The sequence below is a fragment of the Parambassis ranga genome, chromosome 2, assembly GCF_900634625.1.
Source record: "Parambassis ranga chromosome 2, fParRan2.1, whole genome shotgun sequence".
NCBI lineage: Eukaryota > Metazoa > Chordata > Actinopteri > Ambassidae > Parambassis > Parambassis ranga.
Genome location: NC_041023.1, coordinates 29,172,738 through 29,189,597, shown reverse-complemented (window position 1 = coordinate 29,189,597; position 16,860 = coordinate 29,172,738). Strand labels below are relative to the sequence as shown.

The 16,860-nt window shown below is 43.6% G+C and overlaps 1 protein-coding gene and 4 non-coding genes across 5 annotated transcripts in view; all 5 read right to left on the bottom strand.

Annotated features, from left to right (window-relative positions):
* The window catches only part of wnt5b (wingless-type MMTV integration site family, member 5b), a 57,571-nt gene extending 41,368 nt beyond the window's left edge, over positions 1-16,203 (bottom strand). The window contains exon 1 of the mRNA XM_028431051.1: positions 15,525-16,203. The gene's annotated coding sequence lies outside the window, so the exon portion shown is untranslated. The remainder of the gene's footprint in view (positions 1-15,524) is intronic.
* Positions 2,325-2,397, bottom strand: trnak-cuu (transfer RNA lysine (anticodon CUU)). Its single transcript has one exon. It is a non-coding gene; the product is annotated as a tRNA-Lys (tRNA).
* Positions 2,773-2,883, bottom strand: trnal-caa (transfer RNA leucine (anticodon CAA)). The gene is made up of 2 exons: positions 2,846-2,883; positions 2,773-2,818 (listed from the first exon to the last, which is right to left on the bottom strand). It is a non-coding gene; the product is annotated as a tRNA-Leu (tRNA).
* A 64-nt stretch (positions 16,204-16,267) lies between the features above and the next one.
* Positions 16,268-16,376, bottom strand: trnal-caa (transfer RNA leucine (anticodon CAA)). The gene is made up of 2 exons: positions 16,339-16,376; positions 16,268-16,313 (listed from the first exon to the last, which is right to left on the bottom strand). It is a non-coding gene; the product is annotated as a tRNA-Leu (tRNA).
* Positions 16,377-16,596: 220 nt separating this feature from the next.
* trnal-caa (transfer RNA leucine (anticodon CAA)) lies at positions 16,597-16,707 on the bottom strand. Its single transcript has 2 exons — positions 16,670-16,707; positions 16,597-16,642 (listed from the first exon to the last, which is right to left on the bottom strand). It is a non-coding gene; the product is annotated as a tRNA-Leu (tRNA).
* Between the last annotated feature and the right edge of the window lie 153 nt (positions 16,708-16,860).

The following is a 16,860-nucleotide window of genomic DNA, read 5'->3' as shown; positions in this document are numbered from 1 at the left end:
TAATAAAATAATGCATTTTATGCCTTTGATCGGTGCTTTTATATGAACATTGAAAGGCTGTGAATGTAAACACAAGCCAACATCGGTGATCATGATCAGTTATCTACCAGATAAGAGTGCCTGGTGAAAAGTCACTACACAGACACATCTGGATCTGTGGTGTGTCCTCAGAGGAGGAGTGAAAGTGAAGTGAAGGAGGAGGGAATAAATTAAAGAAGTGTTTTGCAGTGCTTTATGTCTCCAGGATCCCCCACCCTCCCACCTCCCCCTTCTCTCTCCAGCCAGAGGAAAACTCCTCCGTTCCCTGCATTCCTCTCACATTCCTGCTCTGAGTTTACCTTCTCCACCTCTTTCTCATTGCATCAACGTCACCTCTTCCTCCACCACCACTCTCCCCCCTCTCTTGCCCATGGCTGTCTATATGTTTTCACCTCTTTCCCCTTTTATCCCTTCTTCTTTTCTTTTTCTCTCTTGGGATCTCTCTCCATATCACCCCTTCCCCTCCCTTCCCCCCTCTCTCTTTCCCAGCATGCTCCAGTAGGCCGGTGGAGGCAGGGGGCTCGCCTGAACCCTCCACCCACAGCAGGGGCCCTCCAGCTCAGCCTGGCTGGCTGGCAGGCTCCCTGGCACACCTCCAGACACACACAAACACAGATTTTTCCCTTCTCTGCTTGCTGTCTTGCTTTCAGCCTTTCCTTTCTTTTCATCACTTTTTCTTTTTTTCTTTTCATTTTCTCACTCTCATATTTAGTAATGCATGATCTTCATCTCTGCTGGTCATTTCGTGCTGAATGTCTACCTCCTTTTTGTCTTGAATTAGAGTTCTTCTACAATAATCAGGAGCATTGACTGCAGTACAAGTTTGTGTAGTCTATATTTTTCCCTTTTTTGGGCACTTGGCTATCCAGTAAAATATCTAGACTGACCATCTATCTAACACTGTCGCCCAACGTGTCGCCCAGTTGCCATGCATGTACCGTACTTGTTTTTCTTTTTCAGTATAGCATATAAATTCATTCTTAAGTGAGTCCAAGGGCTCGAACCAACAACCCAGAGAAAGAGTCCATGTAGCCGGGCCACACAAACCCTATTTTTTTACAAAAGGTTGGGAAGAAGAGAAGGGGGAAACAGTGAAGAAGAGAGAAAAGAAGTGTGCAATTCATGGTCGAGAAACATGCAAGCAAGTAAGAGAGCGGGAGAGGGAGAGAGAGGCCCTCTGTAATTTGGTATTTCCTTTTTAGACAGAGGAGGAAGGGCCAGTGCCCTCATTTTCAGTATGAAGTCCACACACAGCTTTTAATGACCCTTACATCCGGCCTTAGGCACTGGGGCCTCCAAAGAAAAAAAAGGCAGGAAAACATAGATAGATAGATAGATAGATAGATAGATAGATAGATAGATAGATAGATAGATAGATAGATAGATAGATAGATAAGCTGTATGTTCAGACAGGTATGCACTGAAGGTCGGAGGTGAGAGTTCACAGCCCTGACACACACACACACGCACAGACTTTATCAGAGTTCAACTGGAGGTTAGACCTTCAGGCTCTGCAGCTCAGGGAGTGAGAGGGGGAGATACACAGAGAGAGAATTCATAAGCAGCTGATTCAGCGTGGAACTGAGTCGTCTGATTACTGCAAAGGCAGGGAAAAAAAACCCAAAAGGAGCTTTTCAGGAACACAGATCATTTCTAGAGTAACAGGAACAAAATGAAATTTCAAGGCAGATGAGGGCATAAAAGTGTGGTGGTTAGAGTAAAAAAGGATTTTGACACGGTAGACAAATAGACAGACAGCACTGAGTGAGTGATAACGACTCTTTTACAACTTGAGCAACAGCTGAAGATGTTACTGTGTCTCCAGACTGTCTCTCATACACACACAGGGCCCTGACCTTGCTGATGGCAGCTGTTGACGTCACTCCATGCCCCATCAAGAACTACACATTCCTCCTACTGTGTACGCATACACACACACACACACACCAGTATTACACAGACAACACACATAAGTCTTAATAAATCTTGAACCACCATGACACGTTTTTATTGCTAGTAAGACAAACATACCGAACTACAATCTGAGAGAGAAACGGCTTTACAGTCGGGGAGAGAACAGCTGTAAATACAAAATGAACCTAACATACTTTTAATGGATAACATTTTTTCACTTGAGCCTGGCACTAAACCTTCGCCCATAAGATTATCTCTTCCTGTCATCATAGTCTTCATCTAAAGCTTCCAACATGTCTTCACAAATAACCTCTCAGTGAAATGAACTTCAGAGCATTTTTTTACCAAGTGATTTGTGTTTCAAAATCTTTCGCCCAACGTGGGGCTCGAACCCACGACCCTGAGATTAAGAGTCTCATGCTCTACCGACTGAGCTAGCCGGGCTCTGATAGCTGCTTCTTACATGGATAAAAAACGAGATTATTGTCAACCTCCACACGTATGATCAACAGAGTCAGGAGCCACTCCATCTCCATCCAAGTATAGACACACAAATCTGTCAATACCGATTCTTGAATCAGACATGTGTCACTTCAGGATGTGGTCCTTAATCAGATACATATTTGATTTTAAGGCCACGGTATGACCATGAAAACAAATCTGCCTGCCTATGTGTCGCATCATATGTGACGCACATAGGCAGGTCTGATCTGTTTGTTGACATAAAAATCAGAAGTGAACAGGGCTGGTGATATGGATGTGGGCTGAGTTTGGTCTGTAAATGGAGAGGGACGCTTTCATGAAATAAAATAAAAATCCTGTCAGGAGTGGGATTTGAACCCACGCCTCCATCTGGAGACCAGAAGTCCCTTTGCTAAGGAAGGAATCCATCCTTGAGTCTGGCGCCTTAGACCGCTCGGCCATCCTGACAACTGATAACAGTGGTTGCCCATAGACAGAGTGCATTTAAGACGAAGACCAGTCCAGCGGTGGATACTGTGAGAACACTGGACACATGCTTATCCACCTGACAGGAGGATGGATGGACTGCCTGATAAACAGCCGGACAGATGGACTAATGAACAAACAGATAGGTGTAGGATGGAAGGATGGATGGATGGATGATGGAGGGAGGAGGGCGGGGGCGGTGGTTCAGCATCTTTGATCCTCCCAGCAGAAATAATCAACAAAGCCCTGGAGCCCTAAATATGTGTGTGTGTCTGCTTAAGACTGGTTTGTGTGTGTGTGTGTGTGTGTGTGTGCTGTGGGGTGTTCTGGCTGCACGCCAAGACCAGCTCCCACCAGGAGATAGATCAAAGACTGTGCTCTCTCTCTCTCTCTTTCCATCTACCTCTCTCAATCATATTTCTCACACTCCCTCTTCGCTCTGTCCTGAAAACACTCGATATTGCTCCTTGATTTTTTTTTCTACATTCTCTCACTTTTTCTGTACCTGAGGGTAAAGAAGAGGATGAAGACTTTTTCCTGTGCAAAAAGAAAAGATGTGACTAAAGTGAAGTGGAAAAATGAAGGGACAGAGGAGAGAAAAGACGCAAAAACACACAAATAACCTCACAACCAGGAGGTCAATGGGCCTGTTGTCATCTAAAAGCAGATCCATATCATTTAAATCAGTTTGATTATGAAGATTTGGCTTAACGACCAGCTAACGACTCTGAGACTGCTGAGAGACCGTGGTGGTGAAACTGTTGAAGGGCTCATTGTCTAATAAGGCAAGTGTGACCTGTGGTGTGGATGGATGTGAACACTGCATTGTATGATTGTATGTGGCAGAAAGATGTCTGTCCACCTCCTGTAAGTTTTTTTATAGATGGCTTCCTTGGCTCCTCTTTGAAAAAAAAAATCTGTCTTCCTGGTCTAAATGTGTATTTTCTTAAAAGTGTGCCCCCCTTTTCTTAAGGGACTGCTCAGTCCTGACCTGTGGAGCTGGCTCTCCTGTGCTAAGTCATGTGCTTGTGTAGTGCTTGTGTAGTTTCTTACTTCACTACATAATTGTGATGAGTTGAATACTTTTACTCTGATACATTTTCTATGACCAGCCTCGTTACTCGGCGCACAGACACACAGACGTCTGTGCATCGCCGAGGCATAATGAGCACATACCTGCCAGCAACAGAGGTGGAGACTGAGAGGAGGTGGAGGTTTTTTCAGTAGAGTGTTGCTGACCCACGAGAAAGAGGCACTGTTTGTGTTGTTATTGAATGAGACAGATGCCTCACTTACGTTGTTCCTCTTTGTCCTGCTCTTATAATCCCTCGATCATGGGATAGTCGGTTAATTAGCAATGCTGGTGGTGCTGTTTATGATACATTGTTAATTCATGTAGATTCTATAGTGATAAATATTAGAGGATAGATGGATAATTTAGTAATAATAAAGCTTTTGTTTAAGTTAAACTAATAACTGTTCTGTAGTTCTACACCACTCCTTCCATCTTCATGAGTAATGAGATATAGATTCCATCCCTGAGTCCTCTTTGACCATGTCGGGAATTGTGGCATTAAGTTGTGTTCTGACCGACACACTGTCATGAAACCCCCAACCACTGACACATTGGAGCAGGGCCTATCATTGGGTCATCAAGCTGCCTCAGTTCGCTGCAACCACAGAACCACTGAACTATTGGGCAGAAGGTTGGACTGCATTCTTTATAAACTACATGAGTATATTATTGACTACTTTAATACTTCTACTTGAGTATGATGCTTAAAGTTGACTTCTACTCAAGTACATTTTTGGTCAAGTATCTGAAGTATGCGTCTTTTTTCCACCCCTGTTTTAAGTGGTAGACTTAATCTCAGGGTCATGGGTTTGAATCCCGCTTTAGGTGCTGGTGCTTTGAGAAGCCATACAGTATTTGCTGTCCTCCAATAATATTGATGAATTGCTGTTCAGATATTTATACAAAATTCGAACACACCGAGGAAGCCACAAATGTTATATTCTGCATGTTTAAACATGGTGAAATGCTTCTTAAAAACATCATTTTATGTAACAAAATATCACCTTTTATTTCACTGTTGCCTTCATGACATTTAAAGTAAGCACCAGAGCTGTGTTCAGGATATTTGCATCATCATCATCATCATCATTGATCGGGGAATTGAAATCTGCTGCAAAACAGAATCTGCTAAATGCCTGAAAATGTAAATGTAATTGTGGAGGTAATGTTATTTTCCTTTGGAGGATGCTTCACTGTGTGAGCTGCAGTTTGTCATTAACTCTTTCATGCATCCTTCTTTAATTCAGCACATCTTTTCATGCTGGTAGCAGCTTGCAGATTGTCTATTTTTTCCACTCTTTTTTTTTTTTTTTTTTAGAAATATGCAAATGGGCAACTTAATCCCACTCTCACAATCCCAGTCAGTCCTTCTCTGACCTCTTTCTTTCATCTCATTTTTCCTCTGTCGCCATCACTCTCCTCCTCCTTTTTTGTCCCATATTGCCTCTTTAGCTCCGTCGCTCAACTTTTACCTCTTGTCATCTCCACCTCTCCCTCTTTCTCTCCAACCTTTCTTCTCTCTCCATCGTGTTTCTCCCTCTCTCACTCACACACACACACACACACACACACACACACACACACACACACACACACACACACACACACACACACACACACACACACACACACACACACACACACACACACACACACACACACACACACACACACACACACACACACACACACACACACACACACACACACACACACACACACTCTGGAGCAGTAGTCATTCTACTTATAGCCTCGCCATTAATCAAGCTGTCATTCTCCGTCATGCTCGCTGGATCTCACTGGAGCTCATTGCACACACACACACACACACACACACACAGAGGAAGGGATAGCAATGTGAGCCTGCAAAAACACAAGTACAAAACAGACAGACCCAGATGTAAAAAAAAAAAAAATACACAGATACAGTACGAGTGTATAAACTGCACTGATAACAACTGGCATGACGATTAGGATTGTTTTTGGTCTGAAACAGACGGAGAGATGTTTCCCTTTGATGGACAAGGAACAGAATGATGCCCACCACCACTGCCAACACACACAAACAAACGCAGCAGCTGAAATAATGTTCCTAACCCTCAGGGCTCCAGCTTTATCCAGCCACCTCCTTAAATTCACCTTGTCTGCCTGCTCTGTCTTTATTTTACCTCTCTGTGCTGTTCATCTGTCTCCAAGGCTTATCTCCTGAAAAACATACTCATATAATGTTCACACAGGACGTCTGCGCTTTGTACACCAGATCCATGACCTTCTTCTTATACAGTGTATGTCTTACTGGATTGGAAATGTCTTTCCATAAAAGGAATTTCATGTTGTCAAAGGAGATTAGGCACATATAAATGCATTGTGTTCACGTGCTTTGAGTCTTTACAGACAGATTCTTGTCTTTTTCTACACTGACAAACATCTCTTCTTCCTCCTTGCACTCCATGACCAATGAAAGAGCCTCATAGAGACCCCAAGGAGTCACAGGATTTCATGGAGCTTTGTGTGTGTGCATGTGTGTGTAAGTAGAAAACAGCACGCAAGGTCACATAATCCTGTGGTCTCAAGATGTTATTGACACACACATAGCGTTCTATGGCCTCTGCTGCCCTTGCAAACACACAACATGCATGAACATGTACACACACACAAAGGTCTATAACCTGTAGTACACACAGTGCTTTCAAGGATTTAAACAACAAAACAAACACAGTATAATTTGTACTGTTTTGTTTTTTTTAAAGGACCACCATGTTTATTTTTGTGACATCTACTGGTGAGATTACAGACTACATTCAAATCTCCATCTTCCTTTTTTACCCTCATGAACATGCTGGTCTTCAATAGTGATGCACACATGCTTTAAAGGATATTTTTAAGCCCCATGTTGGGTGTTAATGTTTTTGGTTCGATATTGTGTGCAGTCTTCTGGCAGCAACATGTAAATGTACAGATATTCAACAATCACGGATTGAACTGACTGAGAATTGGTTGAAGTTTGTTGCTACTTCCCCACCTGTCAGGATGGCCGAGAGTGATGAGACAGTTTAATGTCCAGTTAGACTGATTTTAACTCTCCCTGTGTGATGTCTATAGAGCTGCAGTAAGTTCAAAGGTCACTATAAATCCAAGCACACAAGTCAGTGGATGTGTGTTGTTGCCAAGAAAATAAAAACATCATTTAAAGGGATTCAAATACATTTAAAATGTACTGCAGAATCTGCAGACACATCTCTTGCTTGTGCAGATTTTCTTAAAGGACCACATTGTATGATTAAGTGACATCTAGTGGTCAGACGGCAGACTGCATCCAACTCTCCAACCTCATCTTTACCTTCACATGTATCTCTGATTTCTATGGAGACAGTGTGCTATTAATATGTGTCAATATTTGTTTGAAAGGCTTGAACCACACAAGGAGCCTCATGTGTCACCTGAACCCCCTTACAAAACCAGCGGAGGTACTTTCAGGAGAATGATATCAATAGAATAGAATAGAATAGAATAGAATAGAATAGAATAGAATAGAATAGAATAGAATAGAAATACTTTATTCATCCCAAGCTGGGAAATTTCACTGTTGCAGCAGGCAAATACAGTCACTCAAGCATACCAAAAAAATATATATATTATATATATATATATAATATATATATTCTGTAAAGAAATAAAGATGCACACACACACACACACACACACACACAGATATAGATTTCCAAGGTCGCATTTCAGACATTTAGTATGTATCTCATACCAGTCCTCCACTCTTTCTCTCTGCGCTCCACTGCGTCTCCTCCTCTTCTTTCTCCCTCCATCTCTTGCCACTGTCTTTCACACAAAGCACACACACACACTCTCTCTCTCTCTCTCACACACACACACACAAGCTCTCCAGAGACATGTCCGTTGCTCTGACCTCTCTCTCCTGGGAGAGCTGGCTGTCTGCCCAGCTCTCTCTCTCTTTCTCTCTCTCTCTGCTTCACACATTCTCCTTTTGCTCCGTATCTTTCTTCTCCTCTCTGTGTCTCTCTATCTATTGATCTATCTGTTCTTCTAATCTCCTTTTGTCTCTCCCCCTTCTCTTATCCTCTCCTCTGTTGCATGTCTCCCCTGCTCTTGCATCCTCTTATCTCTTCATCCTCTCTCAACATGATTCCTCACTTCTCCTCCTCCTCCTCCTTTTCCTCCTCTAACCTCTCTTCACCCGCTCCTCCTTTTTAACCCTTTACCTTCCCTGTCCTTTCTTCCTCTCATTCTTTTCTCCTTCATTATTTCTTTCAAGGATTCCAGGGAGCTGGCGTGGCTGCAGGGCTCTGCTTGGGGCTCCTTTGCCTGGCTCATGCTGCCTCTCTCTGGGCACAGTGCCCATGGAGGGTTGGGCAGGGCTGAAGGAGAGCTGTAGGAGTGTGTGTGTGTGTGTGTGTGTGTGTGTGTGTGTGTGTGTGTGTGCATATCAAGTGATGGGGAAAGGGGGTGGGGGAAAATAAGTGGAAGAGGAAGGGGTGAAATAGAAAGAAAAGGAGGAGGGGAGTTGTTGACAGCGACAGAGAAAAAGGAGGTAATGATACAGAAAGATGAACGGATTTTTCATGAGTCACTCTTTGCTGTTGTCAAGTGTTACTGTGGCTACAACAGCAGCACTTGTGTGTGTGTGTGTGTGTTTCTAACATATATAAGGTCTGTTTTTGAAGAAAAAAAAGAAATATTATATGTTGCTTCGGTCACCATCACAATCAATTGTTTATTCCTTGTTTTCCCCTTCATTAAATAATAAGTAACACAACAGTGTAGCCATAAGTAACTATCAGAGCACAGCCACACAAGGAAGCATAACCAGTAACCTAATCAAGATTTCTGTGATAAAATGTGGTTGCTCTTATTTTCAGCCCTGTCTGTGTGTGTGTGTGTGTGTGTGTGTGTGTGTGTGCTAATGTGACACCAACAGCAGGTGCACATACATGCAGAGTGGCTGAATGACAGAGGGAGCATCAGCACACCTGTACCCAGCTGCATGCAGAGAACAACAATTCCCCTGCTGGTCACTAATGGTACCACCCTGCTGGAGTGGAAGCAAATGGCCCAGACCCAACCATGCATGATGGGAGGGGTGTAGGAGGGGAGAGAGCGAGGGGTTGTCAGATGTACAGAGAGAGAGAAAGGGATGGAGAGAGGTTATGATGGTGCAAGAAGCTTTAGCATGCCTTGTGGATATGATGAAACAAAAAAAGGAAGTGAGTGGGAGTGGGGGTGGGGGTGGGAGGTCGGGGGAATTCACACCAGTGTTAAAAATGTTGCTATGAGCTGCTATATCTCTTGATTTATCTCCTCACTCCCAGCATTCCTTCTGCCTTTCTCCTCTTCTCCTCCTCACACCATCTCCACCTGTAGCCTCTCACCCCTGTCCTGCCTTCATCATCATCATCATCATGTCTAATCTCTGTTACACTGCTACATATGACAGCAATAAGCCTTAGTGATGTAGCGCCCTCTGTCTGTGGCCAGTGTTACTGCAGCTCCTCATTTGTTGAACTCCAACCACTCCAGACTAAGAAAAGTCTAGAAAACAGACATTTTACTGATTTACAATAAGAGGCTTTTATCGGTGGGCACTGCAATTATGATTTAAATAACATGATGTATGAGCATATATGAAGGTGAAAAGGCAATTAGCACCGTAAACAGCACAGACTTGCAGCATAGTTAAAAGCTTCATGTAAAAACATATTTTAGGTGCTGCCTCTGCTATTAAATGTGTTCAACTGTCAGACACCCATGCAGCCATGTCAACAAGACAGATCCCTGTACATTTATTGAATGTAATGAAAAGAAAACACACACACACAAACACACACAATTCTGATCTTGATTCAAACAGTGTGCACATCTGACAGACGACGCAGCATGATGTGAAATATATGCTGCCGCTGCTGCTGCACGTGTTAAAATATGCAGGATGAAATTCAGGAGCTGCGTCGCTATAGTGGTAAAGTGTTTTAACCCTTCTGTGTCCAAAGATTTGCAGTGTGTGTGTGCATGTGTGAGCAATCCTCTCCAAAAATGAAGCTTTCCGAGTGATTGCTTTGTCTAATCAATTCAGAGATCAAAGACTCTGACTAAGCAGAGACAGTTCCCTCATTTTTGGATTGTGCAGTGATGTCAGTGCACAATTTTTTTAATTAGTTTCATGCCCACTGCGTAAAGCCGCCCAGAGTCATAAAACCACAGAGAAACCTGGACAAACAGAGGTGAAACGGGCTCCTCATTATACAAAAAGCTCATTTGGCAAAGAGTTGGTGTCCTCTGGTATGGTGGTAGTGCAGCGTTGTGCTCCTATCTGTCCGCTCTATACAGCCAATATAACCTCGGCTACACCCCCTAATAAATCACTTCAGCCAATCACTGATGTGTGTAAATCAATGTCTGCTACCTCAGAGAAATGTTATGTTTACGAGTAGCAAGAAGAAAAAATAGAAAAGAAAAAAGAGGTAAAAACAACAAGAACTGATGACAGAAATGTAAGAACAGGAGCCAGAGAGAAACACGATGCTGAGAACACATTTTAATTTGACCCTCTGTGTGTGTGTGTGTCTGTGCGTGTGTGCGCACACTGACAGATTTGCTTCAGTCTGGAGATTGGCCACAGAAAAATGCACTCAGTAATTATCTAGAAAGAGCACCTGGGCACTGGCAATATCATTATATTACACACACACACACACACACATTAAGACAGGCACACACAGAAAGGGAAGATTTTTTGCAGGAAAAACCAAAAGACGAGATGAAAATCACAACACCTACACCTCAGAGTGAGAAGCCTTTCTAGCTGCTAATGCGCTCACTTGAGTCTCGCTGCTGTGAGGCTTTGTGGATCACAAACAGACTCACAAACAGCTCAGGCTCAGAACACATCCGACTCTCTGTATTCCTCACAGTTTACTTAAAAGAGCTATATTTATACAATTCTACAGAGCACCAAGACAACAGCGGTAAGTGCAAAGTGATCAAAAAGTTCGACTTGTATAAAAACCCCATCTGAAAGCACTCCCTCTCTTCATGTGTTTGCTTTGATCTGTTGTAGTAGCAGACGTCCACCAGTAAGAGGCAGCGTTTCCTCTCATCTGACTGACCAGACGTACCTCCACTCTCTCTGTTTAATCATCTGGACTTCTCCTTTCTTCTCCTTCCTCAGCCTCATGACCAGCCGACAGTGGTCAGAGATGAGCTACAGCTGGAGGACACTACACAACAAACTCCTAACTTCAGGTTGTGGGTTTGAGTCCCACATCAGGACATCTTTGAGAAGCCATTGATCAACTTAAACATATTGATGTTTTGGCATGATACAACGATTACACACAAAAGCATGAATCCTGCCTAAAATAATCCCATTAAAAGTCTGAACTCAGAGGTGATCTCATAACATACAATGATACATGGCCTGGCCAGTGCGCCCTCAGACAGTGGACATGAGCCTCTTCATCTCAGGGTCGTGGGCGGAGGTTCTGTTAGGAGAATGAATCAACAAAGTAAACTATTTGAACGTGTCACTGGGTCACTGGGTTTGAGTGAGGTTATTAACCCAATAAAAGAAGCCTGGCTAGCTCAGTTGGTAGATGAGGCTCTCAGGGTCATGGGTTCGAGACCCACATTGGCCAGAGCACATTTGAAAAGCGAGTCAACCCAGACATGAACAATCAGCTCAGTAACCCATGCTAAAAGCAATATAGGATGATCAGCATTGTTCCAAATGAATGCAAGGCTACTCTCCATAAGCTGTAAGCTATAATCAGAGGTCATTTCCATTACATTTATCAGGTTGGAATCATGACTCTAATGTAAATTAACTGGTGGTCATGGATGAATGTTTCCCTTTTCTGCAGCTCCTCTGGCCTCATGCTGCGGCTCTTGTGGCTGCTTGGTCTGTGACTGTCCTCCACCAGCCGCTGGATTTATAAAATGGTTTCAGGAGCTATAAAGTGTCCAATAAACCACTTTTACTATTAGCGTAGGATACTGCAGGCACACAGCTGGTGACCGCTGCCACCACTGACCATACACACATGTACATACAAGCAGGGCCACTCACATACTTCCTGGTCAAAGACATTTTGAGGGCTGCTGAAGTCAGGACCACAGCCAAAATCTAACCCCATGTCACCCCACCCTGCCGCCCTGATGACATCATCAAGCTGCCCTGAACTACCGGCTTCAAAAGGCCAAAAACACCCACACATACAGTACACACCGTATGTGACGGACACACAGACAAAAAGCCACAAAGACACATGCAGAAATGTACACACACAGCACTTGACCATAATGACTATCGCTTGGCCGCAGTGCATTGTCAACACACTCAAACAGAGCAGCTTAAGTGCTTCTGAGTCATCAGCTTGTATTATAGACGATTTTCAAGAAGCTGAGACATTTTAGTGGCCATTAGGAGGAGAAATAAACAATCTACAGCATTTAACAGTTCGTTCACACTGGATGTTAAAGAAACGTTCAAATCATCCATGACTTGTGTTTTGGCCTTTGTTATGCTATTAACTGAGCCTGTTTCTGGATATCCATCAACACTAATCTACCAGTTACAGTGTTAGCTCCAAGCTGAGTTAGCTTAGCTTGCACCACACAGGCAGAGGCAGTGCAGGTGTTATTCCGTGACCTATCAAGGTTTACATGAAGGTAAACACACGTGTTGACAGCAACTACTCTTCCTGCCAGAAGGGGGAGACAAACGTTTTGAACTGTAGCTTTAATTTTTAAAGACTTAAAGAAGAAAAATCTACTTTTGGAGTCAATAAATGCTTAAAGATTTTGCAAATAAATATAATTTTAAAATATGATACAAATATTAAATAAATAATTTGTTAGCATAGTCGATGCTAACAAAGCTTCACACACATTATGAGGAGGAGGTGGGGTTTCTCTGGCTGCTGTCACACACTGTAATAGGATTAATTCCCAGGATTCCAGTCAGCCAATCAGAACATGGCATTTAAAATACTCGCTCTTCAACTGGAGAGCTGAAGAGGCCATCCTCTTCACATGGGCTGCTGTCTGATTGTGAGTCCAACTCTGTCATTAGTGCTCCCAACAACACACACGATACACACTCAGTGTGGAAACACTCTTTATTTATGTTCAGTTTTTTGGTCGTTTCCAAGATGATGTCAAAAAGCAAAATGTTTCTTTATTTTTTAAACCCTGAATATGGGGACACACACACGCACTTTACAAAACACTCTTGAACAACCTTGAGCACCCATTTGTGCTCGCAGACAACCCATCTTCTCAAGTGTCTGCGCAGAGACACACACACATACTCACTTTACTCCACTTCCCTAATTACCGAGTCCCACAGGACGAGACACTCAGCAGCGCTTCAGCTAAAGAAAAGGTCTTTCTCACCAGTTAGAGGGCAGACAGGCAGACAGAGACAAAGCCGAGAGTCAACAAAGAGAAGATGCTCAGAATACAGATTTCATGGCCCTAAATGGCCCCACATATATTAACTGTCACACTCTTTCTTGCACGTTGCTGCATTAATCTCACAATTTGGTGGTAACTTGTCAACTTTTCAAATGCAAAGTAAGGCAGCCGTAAGCTGGAGGCATTCTGCAGCGAACAAAAGAAGAGAGAGAAAAAGGGCAAAATGGTGCAAATGAAAAAAATATATAAGGAACAGTGAGAGGAGGAAGAGAAAGAACAGAGGTAGACCTGGTGGATGGGAGGGAGGAAGAGGAGAGATTATCTCTCTCTAATGGCTGCCTTGTTGACAGCAACACTTTTCACCCCTCCTATCTACACATCTAATGTTACTATCACAAACACACACACACTTCCTCTCGTCCTGCAGTGTTTATCAGCCCTGCTGCTGTCAGTCCTGCTCTACAATTCATGAGGGATTCAGGCTCTAAAACCATAAAAAGTGGACCGGAGACGTCACCGCCGGAGACGAGCTCAGCTCTCTGTCAGCTGATAGTCTGTTTCACACGGAGACGAGAAAACCGCTCTTCTCTTCACATTTGCTTTGTGTTTTTTCATGTTTTATCATGAACATATTGGCTAAATGTAAGTGGAACATATCAATGCTGGACCCACCTCAGTGCTTTCAGACTTTAACGCAAAGGCCCCCTATTCCCCATGATTAAATTAGGCGGGTGTACATGAGGATCCATGTAAGGATCTGATCTGACGGGATTCCTGGAAGAAAGTGGGGCAGTAAGGGGTAGGTACCTTCCATATTTGTGTGACATAAATGTCATTGTCAGAGGGTGAATGTGAGCCTCTGCATGGATAAAATAAGTGTAGCTGGATCTATTGTGGATGCAGACAGCTCTGATCTGAGGAACCATTACATTCTTCTTCTCACATTGCTCAAAGTTGGGCTCATTTTCCAGTGGCAAGTTGCACAGATGGAGGAGGTGTGTGACCTTCTGCTTTTAGTGGTAGTCTTATGAGACCTCAACACCCCCTGCTGATGATTCTTATATCACATGGACCTTAGTGGCCACTCATGAGGTAAAGTCCAGAGAATCTCTGTGAAGAGTTGCTCTTTTATGAATAAAAAAACAGGTGCAGGTTTTGGGTTGATATCAACATGTATTTAAATTAATCTGAAATCAACACAGGCTGGTAAAAAGCAGTGTAAGGCCTCTGCCCTCTGTGCAACGTCAATAATCGTCGCCCACTCTGAATTTTCACATTTAATTACTTTGCACCCGTCATGAGACAGTTTGAGGTCCAGTTAGACTGATTTTGACTCTTCCTGTGTGATGTCTATGAAGCTGGAATAAGGTCAAAGGTCACTATAAATCCCAAGCACACAAGTCAGTGGATGTGATGTCTTTGAATACAAACTCCAAACATAACTTTTAAATACATTTCAATGTACTGCAGAATCTACACTTCTACCTCCATCCTGCACCCTGCCTCTCTAAACACACTCATGGACAGCATCTCTTGCTCCTACACTACAGTATGTATTCACAATTTAGCCTTCAGGCTAATACACTCATCACACCTTATTTACGCACAGAAAACGTCTGTCAGTGAGACACTTGACTATCTCTGATCCAAGTCAAAACGAAGGTCTGACTTTCCTTAAAGTTCCACTCAGCCTCTGGCCCAGATGAAGGCAGAGCAGCTCCTCTATACTGAGAGAAACATTTGTGCAACATTTCGACCAAAATAGTCCTGGTCTGCACCGCAAAGCGAGAGAGCTGCCTTCATTTAGGCCGATGGGATTGGCAGAAACACACACACACTGCGTTTCACCACTGTCATATGGGAGCCAGAATCATGAAATAAACCCATTCTGCAAGCAGACTATGACAACGGAAACACTGTGGGGACAAAATGTCTACACGTCCAAGCGGATTCACACTGATTCACACTGATTCTGATGTGTGCGTGAACTTCAAAGCAAAGTTTTACGACTTTCAGAAGAACTGTGGTGACTCCTCATTACTCCAGTGTAATCACCATCTATGGCATCACTAAACATCATGTTAAAAATGAACGTGGTTCTTACCGGTTCTGCTGCACCGTCAGCTCTCCACAAAAACTTTTCTCCTCCCGACCATCCGAAAGGCTCCACGCCGATAAGTGTGACTCCTTGTCCGGCTTCGAAACTACACGCAAACCGGTGTCTTTGTCATGAAAGGAGAGCCCCCCTGCAGGAAGATCCCACAGCAGAGCGCACGTACAAACTTTTCCAAGTGTCACTTCTGCTTCCCTTTACTCCCCGATGACACCAAAGTCTTTGTCTGAGTCACAAACACGCACAAAAAGGTCGGTTTATGGGACTGAACAGAGGTAAAACGCAGCCTCCGGCGATCCGTGGACCTGTCAGCGCACGGAAGTCCCAAGTTGTCATGTAAAAAAACAGAGGAATGAATGGCGCACGTCCCGCCCGCTGTGTGTGTGTACGAGCGGCGTACTCAGCAACAGGTGTCAGAAATAAAAGTGAGACTTCTTCAGGGCCATCACAAGTTTCCAAACGCGCTCCATCTAATTACGCACGCAGGGAAAAATGAGGAGAAGGAGGAAGAGGAGGAGGGAAGGTGTGGGAAGGGAGCTACCCAAAGTTTTTACGCGCTGAGGAGCAGAGAGAGAAAGTTTGAGACGCGAAGAAAGCGAGAGTGGAGTGAAACAAAGAAGACAGAGCGCTGTCCAGCTTTGAAGTGGAAACTGCCCGCCTCCCTCACAAGGAAATAAAGGTGTGTCCTTCCTCCAGTGTCAAACAGCAGAGATGAACGATGAGGGTAAAAATTTTGTCAGGAGTGGGATTTGAACCCACGCCTCCATTCGGAGACCAGAAGTCCCGTTTCGAGGAAGGAATGAACCTTGAGTCTGGCGCCTTAGACCGCTCGGCCATCCTGACACATAAATATGTTTGTTGTCAGTAGAGATTAACAAAACAACACACAAACATCTTAATAACAGGAGGTTTTTTAGTCCACTCAGTGACGTGTTTAGTTTCCTGTTAGCTCCACAGATTAATGCACTTTGATGGAGAACCTTGCTTGGCACACAAAAACAGCGTGAAGGAAAAAACTAAATGTAGGTGTTAATTATTTTATCCAAAACTGCAGATAAAAGGTTGTCAGGAGTGGGATTTGAACCCACGCCTCCATTTGGAGACCAGAAACCCCTTCAGTGAGGAAGGATCTCATCCTTGAGTCTGGCGCCTTAGACCGCTCGGCCATCCTGACCACTTTATGTGCTGTTGTCCTCTAGAAAGCAGCATACAGGCTGGTAACTATGGTTACCATTTCCACAATTTCTACAAATGGTAGACAGTTTCATCTCAGAGTTTGTCTGTGTTGAGATGGCAAAATATTGAGAAAAAGACAGAACCAGAGCAC